The sequence below is a fragment of the Lontra canadensis genome, unplaced genomic scaffold (assembly GCF_010015895.1).
Source record: "Lontra canadensis isolate GAN:19392208 unplaced genomic scaffold, GSC_riverotter_1.0 scaffold19, whole genome shotgun sequence".
NCBI classification, from domain to species: domain Eukaryota; kingdom Metazoa; phylum Chordata; class Mammalia; order Carnivora; family Mustelidae; genus Lontra; species Lontra canadensis.
In genome coordinates this window covers 8807648-8825487 of record NW_022631013.1, presented here as the reverse complement: position 1 = coordinate 8825487, position 17840 = coordinate 8807648, and positions in this window count along the sequence as shown.

The window sequence follows — 17840 nt, the reverse complement described above, 5'->3', positions numbered from 1 at the left end:
AAAGTGAAGTCTGTGGGAAACTTTATGCTTCTTGTTGCATGGCTTCCCCATGTTCCCTCATACTTTAATGCCAACAGCAGCAGCAAAAGCAGCCAAACCCAAAAGCTGCCATATGGAATTTGTGATTGCCATTGCAAAACAATTATCAGGTATACTCTTTCCATGATTTCCTCATGGTATTTCTGTAGTATCTTGGACAATGCTGCATGGATAATTACTGCTTTGCAAATGTTGGTCAAATGAAAGAAAACATGGGTTCATGGAGGAGGACTCACTAGCTGCTCTCACTGACATTTCAGGCACTGTGTTTGGGGCTGGAATATTATGGTGAACAAAACAGACAAAACCGGTGCCTTTGAGAAGTTTGTGGTCTAAGGTAGGACACACCTGTCAACATTCGTACACATGTATAATTGTAAACTGTGCTCAGTACGATGAAGAGATGTTATCTTTTTGAGAAAGTTTTGTACATTTTTTGATAGGAAAGTTTCTGTTGCCATGAAGAATGATTTGATTCATCTTATATAGTTGATCCCAATTGATCAGTCTCTTCGTTTTTTTTTTTAACTTTTTTTTTTTTTTAAAGATCTTATTTATTTATTTGACAGAGAGAGAGAGAGATCACAAGTAGGCAGAGAGGCAGGCAGAGGGAGGGGGAAGCAGGCTTCCTGCTGAGTAGAGAGCCCGATGTGGGGCTCGATCCCAGGACCCTGAGATCATGACCTGAGCTGAAGGCAGAGGCTTAACCCACTGAGCCACCCAGGCACCCCAATCTCTTCGTTTTATTTGCCAAGCAACTCAGAACTAATTTGCATCTAATTTCAAAAATTAACGTTTTATGATGAATATATTTTTGTTCTCATTTTTATTTATCTTAATACACTAGCTGTTCATTTATTCATTCAATAAATGCTTACAGAGTATCTACTATGTACCATGCCGCAAGCAATATGGAACAAAACAATACTGAACAAAACAAACATGGTCCTACCCCCATGGAGGTTACGGGACAGAGGGAGAGAGAAATTAAAAGGCAGTTGCCTAAATAAATATAATAACTGTATGTGAAAACTCCTATGGCGTGAGGGGAGATGTGGCAGTATGAGAGATAATAATGGAGAAGGAGAAGTGAGGTTTTCTTTCTCCAAGGAACTGACACTTTAAGTAGAACAGATGTTGTGAAAGTGTGTGTGTGTGTGTGTGTGTGTGCGTGTGCGCACGCGCATGTGCATGCAAGCACGTGCAGAGGGGAGGCTTGAGAGAGGACAGTTAGAGGGATGGTGAACCATTGTAGGCAAAGGAAACTTAGAATCTCTTGTGGGGGAAAGATCTGCTCTTTAATAACTAAAAGAAAGCCAAGCTGGTTGATACTTACCGAGCTAAAAGGAAAGGGGCACTAGATGGCCATACAAAGCTTAGAAGGCTATTTTAAGGATTTAATTTTTATCTTAAGATCATTAAAAAGCTGTTGAAAGATTTTCATGGGGAGATGACGTGATTAGAATTACATTTTACTATATCAACTCTCTCAGCTGTCCGTGAAATGGATTGGAAAGAAACAAATGAGGACTTTTAAAACATTTTATTAAAAATACTGATATCGGGGTGCTTGGGTGGCTCAGTCAGTTAAACATCGGATCCTTGGTTTTGGCTCAGGTCAGGCTCTCTTGGGTCGTGAGATGGAGCCCCGTGTTGGACTCCTTGGGCTCCTGGCTCAGCGGACTCCCGGCTCAGCCAGGAGTCTGCTTGAGATTCTTTCTCTTCCTCTGCTCTTCTTCCCCACCCCCATTGTCTCTCTCTCTCTCTCTCCCTCTCTCTGCCTCTCTCAAATAAATAAATCTTTAAAATAAAAAATATATTGATATCAGCCATTCTTGTTTTGCTTGAGATTTCAGTGTGTGTAATGTTGTAGCCTTTTTATTTAAATTTATACTGTTCTTACATAAGGGACATTCTTCTCTTGTCCTATTTTAGTTGTTCTTTTAAGCAGGTCATTGAGCATTGTCAGATTTCTGAGAGGAGACTTTGAAGGTATGACTGAAAGGACAGAAGAATAATGGAAAATAAGAAATGATGTGGAAAAAAAAAAAAAAAAAGAAGCTGACTTCACCAAAATAACTGTTTTGCAAGCTGGTTAACGGCTAGCCATACATCCCTAAGCTTGACCGTAGAGACGGTCCTCATGTTGTTCACCCAGGGACACAAGAGCCTCATTGGTAGCAGGATGTCAATGTATGTTTGTAGAGTTAATTAACTGATTAATTAAGACATTCTTACCTTTTCCAAAAGTTCTTACATTTCATAAAGGAAGCCAAATTGGGGAAAATTTTCTTTTGTTTCTTATCCCTGGCTTATCTTTCTATTAGAGCAGAGATGATTATGAGGTCCAGGAAGCTATGGGTCTATTTTTTTTTCTTTTTTGAGGGGGGAAGGCCATAAAGCACTAAATACAAATACATACAGCAATATGGCCTTTTCTCTTTCCTGTCATGGAACTGTGTTTCTGTGGGTTCATTTTCGATGCAACTTTATATACTCTCCAGTCTGGAAAGAAGCCAGCTCTGAAGTTTGAAATCTTAAATTCCATAATGGTCTTAAGAAGACTGACTAAGTGTGGCTGCATATGAATTCGTGTTTGCAGGCAAAGGCAGAGGAGAATGTGGTCTACGCTTCAGTCATGCTGTCACTTAGGTAGCTTATTTGCTCTGAATAGCTCTAACTGCCTTATTAGGCTCTCACACATATTTGGTGATGAAATTGTTCTTCTCTCATTAGAGACATGTATAATGTTGGACAAGAGTGCCTCGGGCTTTCTCTTGACACTCTATCATAGCCAGGCGGGCCACCAAAAAAGCATTTCAAAGTGCTCTCCATCTACTTGACATGCAAAGCACCCACTGCGAAATTAAGATGCTAATGACAGGGGCACCTGGGTGGCTCAGCCGTTAAGCCTCTGCCTTCAGCTCAGGTCATGATTCCAGGGTCCTGGGATCATGCCTCAGGTCCTCCATTATCTCAATCCCTCCTGGGATCAAGCCCTGCATCAGGCTCTCTGCTCAGCAGGGAGCCTGCTTCCCCCCACTTCTCTCTCTGCCTGCCTCTCTGCCTACCTGTGATTTCTCTGTCAAATAAATAAATAAAATCTTAAAAAAAAAAAAAAGATGCTAATGATAGTGTTGATGGCTCCAGTGTAAAGATGCTGGAGTGCCACTGAGAAAGAAATGTTTCTCTACTGCTAGATCTATTTAGAACATCAAGGAGCTAGACATTTTCTTTCTTTCTTTCTTTCTTTCTTTCTTCCTTTCTTTCTTTCTCTCTCTCTCTCTTTTTTTTTTTTTAAGATTATTTATTTACTTATTTGAGAGAGCAAATGAGCAGGGGGAGGGGCAGAGGGAGAGGGCTGCTGAGCAGGGAACATGGCATGGGGCTCCAACCCAGGAGTCCAAGGTCATGACCTGAGCCTAAGGCTGACACTTAACCAACAGAGCCACCCAGGTGCCTCTGGACATTTCATTTCTTTGGAGCCTTTCACGCTGCAGGTTTTCAATACAGAAAGATAAATTTAATTTTCTTTCTTTACTACTGAAGACTGTGTTAGTTATGATGAGCTAGAGATGGCAATAGGATGTTCAAAATGTTATCTTAATATCTTTCTTTCAGCTGAATGCAAAGAAGCTGCAATAAATTACTCGATAAAAAGAGTTTTTAGTAAAAGTTTACCACAAAACTAAACTTCTCATCCTTTCTCCTTTATCAGTCTTTCCCCTCTCAATCAATGGCACCTCCATCTCCATCAAGGTACAAATATAGATATTATCCTCAATATCTTTTCCACTCCTCTGTCTTTTCCACTCCTCATATCTGTCCATCAAGTCTTGTCAATTATATTTTTAAAAATCTCTTAAATCTGAGATTTTTTTCATTCCCATGGTTACTACTCTGTTTCAAGATGTCTCTTCTTCCCATTAGACTAACATAATGGCCTCCTAATGAGTTAGTATCTATCTAATAATCAAGAGTTTACTAAGACAATACAAGTATTTATATTTCACCAGTAAACAGGTAGAAACTGTAGTTTAAAAAAAGTCTCAAGAATAAAAGACAGATGTTCATATTTTTACATAAATTAAACCTCCAAGCTTTATTGGGATATTGAGAGTGTGTAAGAAATGTGTACTAAATATCTAGTAAATATGACATATTCTTGGGTCTAACAGATATCTATTTTATGTTTTATATTTCTAGTTTAATCTCAATTAAAATGTCATGAAGATTAAATTTTAGATTTCACAAGATATGTGTCAAATAAGATACAAACAGCTCTACACACAAGCAAATGATGGCTAAAATATACCAAAGAATATTTGGAAACATAGCCAAGCTCAAAACCAAGCAAAAGAAGTCACCATGAGACAAAAATGAAGAAAACACACAATGTCAGAGCTGTGATCAGGGCCTTCTGCCAACATCCCCTTGGAGTTATTAAAAATGCAATGAGATCTTAACAGCTTGGTTTTATGTTTTAGATGTACAGACAAGGAAAAATGGTTATCGCCAGGTCTCAAATGCCTAGAAAACTACTACTAAGCTTCTTGCCTAGTGCCAGTATCAGCAAGGGCTTCCCCATCCCTGAATTGAACACCAGAAATTCTCCATTTACTGCCTCTAGGAAGCAGCAGGAAAGTTCACCTTCCATTAGCTTGTCCATGGGTGAAAAATGGAATTATCAGAATTGTGTCAGATGCATATGAGGGGTGAAGGAATTAAGAGCCAGTGAAATACCTGGGACTTGCTGTATTGTTCAAGAAACTGCTATGTCAGACATTTGCATAGTCCAGAGCATATTTGACTTCCTCCCAAAAGAATACAGAATGACAGGATGAAGATAAGCTCGTAGTGCAAGTGTTCAAATAACAAAGAATGAACTATTGTGGGAGAGAGTCTCAGACCCAATACATAGAAGAATTTTGATGCTTAGAACTAGAAATAACAGAAGCCTGAAAGAAAGTTCATAGTAAGTTTATTTAAACTATTCAAAGAGATAAAGAACAGAAGTTATAAGGTAGGAACCAAAAATGTATAAAAAGAATTAGAAAGCTTGAAAAAGTCTCCCTACAAAAAAGTCTCTATATAAAAAACATTCTGAATGCAAAGCCTGAACAGTAAACCAGACACAGATGAAAAGGGAATTCATGAACTGGACAACACATCTGAGGAAATCACTTAGAATGCACCATTGGGAGAGAAAGTGATGAAAAACATTAAAATATTAGTTAGGGGCTATGGCAACCACAATGACAGCCCCTATGTAATATGCAATGTGTTGAGTAGTCTTGGCTAAGAATTTTCTAAAGTTGAAGGAAAGCACGAATTCTCAAGTTGAAGAAGTACTTTGAGTCTCCAGCAGGGAAAAAATGAAAGCAGATCTCACCCAGAGAAATCATGGTAAAATGTCATGATATTAAAAGATACAATTATTACAAAAGCTAGCAGAAAGAAAATAAACATCACTTATAACAATACATTTTAAATTATCAGCACCCTTCTTATTGGTAATAATAGATCCCAAAATATAATGGGATTACATTTTCAAAATGCTGAAGGGAAATAGTGTTGAATGGCAGTTTAGATTTTAAGTTAAAATGCATGATTTCATTAAAATCTAGTCTGAATAGGCTAGGTTATTCTGCAGATTAGGAATGTCTCCATGTCTAACACCCAACACAGTGAAAGTTTATTTCTCATACTTTCCCAGTTTGCTGCATGTAACTCCCCAGGTTAACTTTTTTCTGTACTCTGACTCTTTGATTTTGACTGCTCGAATCTTTTGCTTCTGGGACCTCACCATGAGGCCTCTCTGTTTTTTGCCGCATGAAAAGAAGGAACATGGAAAGCTTATACCTGTTTCTTTTCTGCCCAGAATTGACATGTTCCTTCCATTTGCAGACTGCCAGCCAGAACCAGTAAATGAACCCCATCTAATTTTAAGGAAAATTAACATTGGGAAGTGTCATTCATTTCCTGGAAAAAGAGGCAAACCAGATATTGTGAGCACTAATAATGTCTACCATAGTTGAGCTCTCTTGACATCAGATCTTCAGTTCACATTTCTTCCCAAACACAGAGCATACTCATCCCCTTCTTAGCTGAGAAAACCTACATGTCTTTTGCAGTCATAGCATCGTAGTCTAAGTCCAGGATCTCTGAGGATGCAAAGTCCCTATTTGAAAGTCATTTAGATCCAGGTATAGCTCTTCTTGGCCCAGGGAACTATGGTAATAAAATTCCAAACCCTTGGTATACCTGGGGTGCTCACTTGTTTAAATGTCTGACTCTTGCTTTCAGCTTAGGTCATGATCTCAGGGTTCTGGGATCAAACCCTGTGTTGGGCTCCATGCTCAGCCTGGAGTCTGCTTGTCCCTCTCCCTCTGCTCCTCCTCCCCTTCTCTCTATCTCTCGGGAATAAATAAATAAAATCTTAAAAAAAAAATCCAACCCCCTAAATCACAATTTATGATGTTGGCATGAGTTTTGGTTAAGTGCAAGTACTTCCATTCAGAAGTGGGTTTAATGTGAAATACACAGAAGTCACTGGTCTATAACAACCCTGAAATCTTGATAGTAGACATTGTGAGGCTGCTGTGACCTAGTGCTGGGGGTTGTTCTTTAATCAGGCCCCAATGTGATCTCTAAAGGAGCTCCGCTACCCATTGTTTTCTCTAGACTCCAGCTCTATCTCTGGAGAGGTGCTTTCTTTTTGTTATTCCTCTTGTTCACATCTAAAGTGCTGTCATGAAATATGCCCTCCTTGGGAGATATACTACTTTCTCATCCTGGCACCTGCTTATAGGAAGTTGGATGTTTAAGGTCTATTTTAGTTTTTTTTTTTTGTTTTGTTTTGTTTTTTAGTTTAAGCTTTTGGTGTAACTCTGTTAAAATTTATCAAGTTTCATTTTTATTTGATTGACGTCTGTTCCATATGCCAATTATTACCTCTAGAATTCCTTCAAAAGTAAGATCTCCAGATACGTTCTATATCTTTGCTTTCTTCTCTGCATATCTTTGTCTCTTTCAACTTAATGAGAGCTAAAATGCAGGTGTCAGGCCCCTGAGGAATGGATAATCCTTTATTCTTACCTTTGCACTGAGTAATTTAATCCAATTGAAAAGTTTTATTGGAGGTTTTTCCTCAATGCCTTTTTTTTTTATCTTATATTTTATTGCTTATAGTACAAGAAGATTTTTTCCCCAGCATGGCAAAGTCCTGAATTTCTGAACTTCTGGACTTCATAGAGAGGTGATCTAAGTTTCAAAACCATGAACTTAAACTGGTACCAATCTGCAGATTTGTGTAAGTGTCCTGAGCTTTGTTTAGGATTTTAGATAAAATCCTGGAGAAAACTAACAGGGAACTGATCCAGGCCATGGGTTTATCAGCCAGTTGTAATAGGAGAATAACTGAGAAAAAGACTTGAATATTTATAAGATAGTATCATACATAATGGAGTAAAGAATCTAAGCTATACTAAGACAAAAGTGGAGATAGCAAAAGGGTCTGAAGAAAAGAAAAGAAAACATTATAGAATTGGTGGTCCCTGTGGAAAGGAAGACAGATAGCTTTTCTTTTCTCAGATCCTGGGTCTACTTTCATGGTGGTTAACCAAACGCAGAATTGGGCAGCTAGAAATGTCATTCCAGAAGGTATACCAATTTATTAGCACAGAATCCAGAATTAAACTTTAATGTACTGTACCCCACCTTCCACCCAGAGAAGTCCTGAATTCTTCATGGGAGATAATACTGTTCTTTCTGGGTGTGTTCCTATGGCTTACTGGCTGCTCTTATCCTCAGATTTTCAGGAATCCAAAATATTTCCAGCTGCCTGGATCACAAAGACAAGATGAAAGAGACAGAGAATAGGAAAAGAGTGTACCTTTGTTGGGTATCATATCAACAGTCCATCTCAAATATTTGAAGAAATCACCACCATGTGGCTACCAACACTACTGCATATGTGTTACTGTGTTAGATATGAAAATGAAATCTGAGATATTGGAGAATTAACAGTAGAAAATAATATCTTGACACAGGAATCGGATACACTGTGACCCACATCATTGGGTCATTACTGGATGGTAATATTTTTCTCCAAATTTTCTGTAAGGGAATTCATCTCCCTACTATCTCTTGAGATAATAACATACCTCTTCATATTTTATAGGTTGAAGTCTCCTGTAATATGCCCATGGAAATTTGTCTCCCAACTCAATTCCTGCTCCACCAAAATACAAAATATGGTTGGCTTTTTGCTACAGTACATGGCCAATTATAGCTCTCATGGCATAGCCTGGTTGGAGGCAGACAGGGAAATTGGGGGTGGGGGGCATACTGTGCTGTAATCAGGGTGCAAGCAATGTCTATGTTTCTTTTTTGTTGCTTAGACCCAAAGCATGAAGAGAAAATCAAACTCTGTATCATTCTATTTTTAAAAAAATGTTAATGACAGAGGAAGGGAAATAAAAAGGGTGCCTTGGGCTATTCTCAATATGAGGATGAAAAAAATAATTGCATATCTGTGTAACTCATATTTTTTTTTTTTTTTTTTTTTTTTTTAAAGATTTTATTTATTTATTTGATAGAGAGATCACAAGCAGGCAGAGAGGCAGGCAGAGAGAGAGGAGGAAGCAGGCTCCCTGCTGAGCAGAGAGCCCGATGTGGGGCTCGATCCCAGGACTCCGAGATCATGACCTGAGCCGAAGGCAGCGGCTTAACCCACTGAGCCACCCAGGCGCCCCTGTGTAACTCATATTTAAGTCATATCTTTTCCACCTAATTCAAAGCTGTTGTTCTTCAGCAAAAATGGGAATGCTGGTTCCTGTTGTTTCCAGTAAACAGGAAATCTTCAGTGTTGTCCTGAATATAATCAAATCTATATAAGCTGGCATCAGAAATGTAGTCAGCCACCTCCAACACACATAGAGTCCATGTGATACATTAAATCGTTGGATCTTAGCCAGGGCCAGAACAGGTTTCATTGTATTCAATCAGCTATTTCAGGATTTAGGTTAGCCTGGGCTTTGTCTTTCCCATGTACTGCCTGTCTGGTGGGAGAGAATCATTCCCTTCCCCTTGTAAATCCAGTGGGAGAATGTCAATCCCATTATAAAGTCAAGAATCAGTATAGGTTCTCATCAGGACATCCTATCTTGCCAGTATGCTTAAAAGGCATTTTTCTTCTAGTTCTTGATCTCTGAAAGGAACTCAATTAATGAGAATATTGGATTCACAGAAACCTCTGAGTCCGGAAGTCTGTGGATGCCAGCATTGTGATCATGGCTTCATCACTTGACAATCATAGAGATGATTTTTAAGAGTTCCCACATGAGCATATATTGCACATCACAATTTTTCCTTATAATCTTGTAACAGTTCAGAACTCTTGTTAATTGCTTAAGCTACTCCAGGCTTGTTTGGATAGAAAATTACCCTGAAACCTATTAGCTCACTTCTCTCAGCATGGTCAGTTATACAGACCTGAGTATCAATTCCGGAAAAGTTATTTTTTAGGGTGTCATTCAATATTTCATCAATTCCCATCACACTTGGTGTCTTGAAAATATCCTCTATAATCTTTCTTCCCCTTGAAGCATGGATAAACAAATCTAATTCCTTGTTAGATGCTAATTGCAACTGCCATATAACTGGGCCTCTGAAGCTTTCTAAAAACATTATCCATATGTCAAGGTCCTCCCCTAACTGCCTGATTATCCTAATGAGAGACTTACTTTTTCTTCCTCCTGCTGACTGCACCCCATCTATTTCGTAAGCTAAATATCCACTGTAGAAATATCTTCAGGATGGTTCAAGATTAGCAGCAGTGGTTCAGTGATAATAATTGTAATAGGTTGCTCAGCAAAAGCGTCATTGGTGTAGGTTGTTTGAGGCTGGAAAATCTCCCTCATCTTTGATAGGTTTCTCAATTAACCAATTTTACTTAGTAGTTAAGAAGCCTTCTGGAAAACAAACAAGTCTACATGACATCAATCAATGTTTATATACATATAAACATCTCTGGAAATCTTTGGGGGATGTGAGAATGCTATAATGCAAAATTTCAAGGAAGAACCATTAGAGTTCTTGGAGAGGATCTGAGAGGCTAAGAGAAGATTGGTATGCTAAGCTGAATTTAAATCCTCAAGACTGTTGGAGAATAATGGTTCTGCATAAAGTGTCTTAACCTCACTCAGTGTAATGGATGCTGTGTGCTGCCAAGACCTCCATTTCAGGACCTTCCCCCAGCTGCCAAAATATCGACTGCCAATAACTCGCAGCTGGGTTTGTGTCCTTGGACAACTCCTGGCACCATGTATCTTAGGTTGAGTCTCTTTGGAAATTACCCTCAGTTGAGGGGCGCTGCCTTGGTCAAGGTTATACCCTGATGCCTGTGGGATTGGTTGAGGCTCTATGGCAAACATTTTTAGTTGGTTTTCTCCCTTTGTCTACAAATCCCTCTTCCTTCTTTTGCTTTTAGGTGATAAGGGATCAGGAGATCATAGTCCCCAATAGATGTCCTGCACACAAATCTCTAGACCTGAAATAGGTACATCATTGTGGGAAATCTGGAGGTGCATTGCTGATACTATTATAGCAGATACTTGTCATTCACTTGGGTAACTCTTCAACTTGGGAAAGGGGAAAACTTGGATATTTCAAGGACTGTTGGACAAAGGATCCCAGCTGACATTGATACCTGGATTTCCAAAGTGTCATCATGATTCCCTAGTTAGAATCAGAGCACAGGCACACCGGGAATTTTTTTAAAAAGGATATTCATTCATTCGTTCGTTCATTCATTCATTCATTCATTCATTCTTATCTGTGTGAGAGAGCACAAGCAAGAGGAGCAGCAGGCAGAGGGAGAGGGAGAAGCAGGCTTCCCACTGAGCAGGGAGCCCAAGGTGAGGCTCAATCCCAGGATCCCAGGATCATGACCTGAGCTTAAGGCAAATGCTTAACCAACTGAGCCACCCAGGCACCCTGGCACACCAGGTATTAAATAAAGTTCTGGCGCAGTTTGTCAGACTGAAGTAAGCAACTTGATTAAGGACATTCATTAAATGTATGCCAGTGAGAGCCCAAGCTGGAATTTTATGTCAAATCTATCTGGTTCCACATGACATACTCTCCCATTCCCCCTGCCCCACCCCAAAGTTTATAGATGCAACTGGATGTAAGAACTATAAAAACTAAAACATACCTTGAGAGGAATAATACTGTTTCAGCTGACATAAGAATTGATGGCCTCTGCCTTGCTTTTTAGAAGTTTGGAACATTTCCCTGAAGAGAATAGATGAGTAAAAATTAAAATTCATGTAAGATGAAAAATGAAGGGATATGTGTCCATAAATCATGAAAGGTACATACAGTTTTGCCCCAAACAGAAGTACCAGGAGATTTGGGATTGGTCTGATGCTTTATAAAGGAAGGCACAAGTTACAATAGTGAAGTTACATACCTCTTTACTGCAAAGATAGATATTGAGTGTGAAATGTAGATACATTCAAGGTGTTAGTGTTCCTGGATACTTATGTCTGATGTACCCTTTTGGGTGACAGGAATCCCAGAGTTTTAGAGCCAGGCTGTGGTATAACACTCTGAGACCTTGGCCTTGTGTGAGGGCCACTTTGAACATTATTTTAAATCTTTATTCACCTTTCTTGGTTGCCAGAAAATTCTTTCATGTTTTCTTCTTAGGATTAAAAATGTGTCAATTTATTTTTGCTTTCTCAGTAGATAAATAGGTTTTTCAAATTGTATTTTTGTATTTATTTCTCCATCTATATGTTCATTTTTGTTCACCATGACTTCAGAGATTCCAAATAAATTTATTGTATGGAATGGGGAAAATGTTTTATCTCTTTTTACATCTTTGTTGGTATTTTAGCTAGAAAAGGGGTTGGGTATGCATATCTCTAAGGTTGGAATATATTTACCCTTCTTCTATCTTACTCTTCCCAGTATTTATTTCTGAAAACACATAGTGCCAGCTGCTTTCCCCTGTAATGGCATGTTTCAAAACAAAAATGTCCATTAATAACAACTAAGAATTGTATTTTCATGAAAACACAATAGTTTTAATAGAACAATGACATTGCATTCTTCAAAAACTGGCATTAATCTTTAACTAAAAACTCACATAACCCAAATCCATTTCAGGTTGCTTAAAAGACTTTAATGTCTTCCTTTTATAATTTGTTTTTCCATTTACAACATTTTACTTCTAACTGAAATGGTTCCAAATGGATCAAAGGGAAGTGTTAATATTAGAAGTCTTGTAAACCCACTGCTAATATCATGGTAATTGCGGAAAAACTGAGAGCTTTTCCTCTACAGTTGGGAAAAAGACAGGGATGTCCATTCTCACCAGTGTTTATTTAACATGGTACTGAAGTTCTAGCCTCAACAATCAGACAACAAAAAGAAATAAAGGACATCTAGATTGTCAAGGAAGAAGTAAAACTTTCACTATTTGTAGTTAACATGATACTTTGAATAGAAAATCTGAAAGACTCCACCAAAAAAGTTTCTGGAACTTATATACAAATTCAGTAAAGTTGCAGGATATAAAATCAACATTCAGAAATATGTTGCATTTCTATACACCAATAATGAAGTAGCAGAAGGAGAAATTAAGGAGTCCGTCCCATTTATAATTGTACCAAAACAGTAAGACACCTAGAATAAACCTAACCAAAGAGGTGAAAAACCTGTACTCTGAAAACTATAGAACGCTTAAGAAAGACATTGAGGAGGACACACAGAAATGGAAAAGCATTCCATGCTCATGGAATGGAAGAACAAACACTGTTAAAATGTCTATACTACCCCAAGCATTCTACATACTTAATGCAATCTCCATCAAAATACTGACAGTATTTTTCACAGAGCTAGAACAATTCTAAAATTCGTATGGAACTGTAAAAGACCACAAATAGCCAAAGCAACCTTGAAACAGAAAAAACAAAGCTGGAGCCATCACAATTCTGGACTTCAAGTTATATTTCAAAGCTGTAGTCATCAAAGCAGTATGGTATAGCATAAAAATAGACACATAGATCAATGAAACTGAGTAGAAAACCCAGAAATGAACCCACAATTGTATGGTAAGCTAATTTTCAACAAAGCAGGAAAGAGTGTCTAATGGGAAAAAGACAGTTTCTTCAACAAATGGTGTTGGGAAAACTGGATAGCAACATGCAAAAGAATGAAACTGGATGACTTTCTTACACCATACACAAAAATATTTTTGAAATGGGTTAAAGATCTAAATGTGAAACCTGAAACCATAAAAATTCCAGAGGAGAGCATAGACAGCAACATCTTTGACATCGGCCATAGCAACTTCCTTCTCAATATATCTCCCAAGACAAGGGAAACAAAGGCAAAAATAAACAGTGGGACTTCATAAAAGGAAAAACCTTCTGCAAGTGAAGGAACCAATCAGTAAAACTAAAAGGCATCCTACAGAATGGGAGATGATATCTGATAAAGGATTAGTATCCAAAATATACAAAGAACTTATACGATCAACACCCAATAAATGAATAATCCTATTAAAAAATGGGCAGGAGACATGAATAGACAGTTTTCCAAATGAGACATCAGACGGCCAACAGACACACGAAAAGATGTTCAGCATCACTCATTGGGAAATGCATATCTAAGGTATAATATCGCCTCACACCTGTCAGATTGGCTAAAATCAAAAACATAAGAAGCAACATGTGAGGATGTGTAGAAAAAGGAACTCTCATGCACTATTGGTGGGAATGCAAACTGGGGCAGCCACTGTAGAAAACAGTGTGGAGGTTCCTCAAAAAGTTAAAAATAGAATTACCAAACAATTCAGCAATTGCACTATTAAGTATTTACTCAAAGAATACAAAATTACTAATTTAAAGGGATGCATGTGTCCCAATGTTTATAGCAGCATTATCAATAATAGGTAAACTGTGGAAAGAGCCTGAATGTCCATCAACTGATGAATGGATAAAGAAGTGATACACACACACACACACACACACACACACAACACACACACAACACACACACACAACAGACACACAGAGGAATATGACTCAGTCATAAAAAAGAATGAAATCTTGCCATTGCAATGCTGTGGATGGAGCTAGAGAGTGGTATGCTAAATGAAATAAGTCAGTCAGAGAAAGACAAATACCATATGGTTTCACTCATATGTGGAATTTAAGAAACAAAACAAGGGAGGTAAACCAAGAAACAGATTCTTAACTATAGAGAACTGATGGTTACCAGAGGGGAGGTGGATGGGGGGATGGGTGAAATAGGTGATGGTGATTAAGGAGTACACTTGTGATGAGCACTGGGTATTGTATGGAAGTGTTCGATCACTGTGTTGTACACCTGAAACTAATATTACACTGTATGTTAATTAACTGGAATTTAAATAAAAACTTTTAAAAAAGTATTGTGTTCTTTTTTTATATCTCACAGCAGAATGCTGTCAAATTTTTTGGTAAATCTTCCTTTCCAAACATAGACAAAATTCTAATATAAACACACTCACATAAACACACTATCCTACTAATTTTTAGTAACTCAGATTTCAGGGGTGCCTGGATGGCTCATTTGGTCAAGTGTTTGCCTTTGGCTCAGGCCTTGATCTCAGAGTCCTGGGATTGAGTCCTTCGTCAGGCTCCCTGCTTGGCAGGAAGTCTGCTTCTCTCTCTCCCTCTCCTTCTGCCCCTCCCAGCTGCTTGTGTGCACTCTCTCTCTATCTCAAATAAATAAATAAATAAATAATCTTAAAACAAAAACAAAAACCCTTGGACTTCACAATTTTCTATGGATTTTTTAAAAATTAAGTTCTCATTTATAATTTTTGGGGGAGAATTTCAAGCCTATAGGCATCTTCCCTGGGGCAGGATATGTGTTTACATGTTGAAATTATCACATCCCTTTAGGATTCTTAGTGTTCAACTCATGTCACTATTTCCCAGAGCCCGATGTAAAATGAGTCACAAGGAAGCTGCACTGTCTTGCATTTGGCACTATTGTGGAGACTCTCTAGGACAATTGCTAACTTAGAATGTATTTTTACATATTTGATATATGGACATGCTTAATTTAAATGTATATATGTCATTGTAAATAACTATCAGGGTAAAATGATTTTTTAAAGTGCAGTTTGCTTGATAGACCTAACATTTCCAAGCATGGAAATCATGAACAAAGCTCCATTTATTCTTGGAGGGTAGAACAATGAGCTGGTGGGAAGCATAATGGAATGTGAGCATTCAGCCATCCCTCACAGTCTTCGTATTAAGCTTGACCACTTGCCCAACACTGTATTAAGATCTAGATTTCCAAGTGTGTGTGAATTTTGTGATCTGAGGATGGAAAGTTAGACAAGTAATTATATCAATGTGTCATGATATATATACACATACATATTGAGTAGAACATACATTGCCTACCCAGGAAGGTCTAGAATGGCTTCTGTGACCAGGCAACTTTAGAACTTCATTGGTGGGAGAAGTGGGATGTAGGAAGCTTTTAGGCAACTGCAAGTAGTTGGATATGACAAAGAGTTAAATGCCTTTTAAAAAAGTTTTATTTATTTATTTGACGGGGGTGGGCAGGGGAGAGATCACAATCAGGGGGATTGGTAGGGGGAGAGGGAGAAGCAGGCTTCCCACTGATCAGAGAGCCTGATGCAGGGCTTGATCCCAGGACCCTGGGATCATGACCTGAGCCAAAGTTAGACGCTTAACTGACTGAACCACCCAGCCACCTTAGGTAATGTCTTTTGAGAAATGATTAAAGGAATGCAGAATGATGAGCCTGGACAAGTTTTGATAAATGCTTTTAAATATTGAAAGCAAGTTCCTCCCTGAATGTGATTGTTGTTGTATGTATCAACACTAAATACTATCCTGTCTTAAACTTTATTAAAATGAACTTTTGAAAATGGGAAAGGTCATATAAATTCCAACGTACTTTCCTCCTAGTTTTCAGCACAAAATTGGTGCTCAAAAATGCTGACTGTTATTATAATGGGAAGCTGCAGTATTTCCACTGGTCCTTGATTCCAATTCACATTTTGGTATCTGTTAAAAAAAAAAGGTAACAGAAGACAAGTTTTCTATTTATAGATAATTCTTCCTCATACCACATAAAAATAAATTGCAGTATGCATAAATGTGATATTGCAGTAAAAAGTAAACAGAACTACTTGGTTAAAAATATTACTTGTGCACTACCACATGCATTAAAAACATTTATAGTACATTAACTATATTTCAAAATATAGAAAATGGCTTTTATATCTGTAATGAACAAACATGTATAAATATCCACATGCATTATGAAACAAAAGCATTGTATTTGAAGAAAATGTTAATGATAATGCAGATAAAATGCGTTAGAAGTTCTGATAAAAGGTCCCAGTGTAAAAATTTATTATTTAAAATTATGAGGCTTGGGGATCCTGGGTGGCTCATTGGGTTAAGCCTCTGCCTTTGGCTCAGGTCATGATCCCAGGGTCCTGGGATGGAGCCCCGTCTGTCGTCTGTCGGGCTCTCTGCTCAGCAGGGAGCCTGCTTCCCCTTCTGCCCCCCACCTCCCGCCTGCCTCTCTGCCTACTTGTGATCTCTGTCTGCCAAATAAATAAAAATAAAATCTTAAAAAAAATTATGAGGCTTACTTATTTTTAATATAATTTTTTAGTTCTCTAATATATCACTTATTTTATGATTAGTAAGTTTCAGTTGTTAATGATGTTTGAAACATATGGAAAATTACAAAGAAAATATAGCCAGGGGACCTGGGTGACTCAGTTGGTTAAACGACTGCCTTTGGCTCAGATCATGATCCTGGAGTCCCAGGATCAAATCCCAGATCAGGCTCCCTCTGAGGCTCCCTCCCCCTGCTCATGCTCTCTCTCTCTCACTCTCTCTCTCTCAGATAAATAAATAAAATCTTAAAAAAAGAAAGACAATACAACCAGTAAATTTAACACTAACAATGTCCATTCTTGAGTTTTCAGTTTTAAATATTAATTATCCATTACTGCTGTATTGTCAAATGACAATTGATCATATATAATATATATGTATATATATATTTTATCAATTACATGCAGATATATAAATCTGGGTAATAAATTGTATATTTTTATGTAATTATTGTATGGGTCAGGATGGAACAATAGTTCCTTACTGCTTCTCATGTACTGCAATAATTGACACAAACAGGAGTGGTTGCCTTGCTATATTCTTGCCATATTTCTACTGTATTCCACTTCCTTACCCCAACATTGGTCTTATCGGTACTTTGGGATCCATGCCTTTCTGACTACAGTTGTTCAAGAGACAAGTACTTGATCAGGCTGGGCTGATCACAGGACACCCTTACTCTCCAGTTATAGTAAGTAGTCATGAGATGGAGGGGCAGGGACTTGGGCCTGGACCATCTGAATCTACCTCTCAGATTTTTTTAGTGGAGCTAGAATGGAAAGCCCTTGACTTGCTGATGGCAAAAATTGAGCTTCCTATGTCAATAGTTACAGCTGTGTTGGAAAAAGTGATTCTGAAGGAAAAAGTCAACAGAAAAAAGTGAGAGTGAGAAAGAGATTTCTGATTGTTCTCATGTCTGATTTTTGTTGTTTCATGGATCAATCGTTCCTGAGAGCTGGATTCTTGTTCCCCAACCCTTTTGAGGATGAGTCAATAAACTCCTTTATTGTCTCAGTGAACTGAATTTAAGTTTATTTTACTTGTAACTAAAAGAAGTCTGAGAAA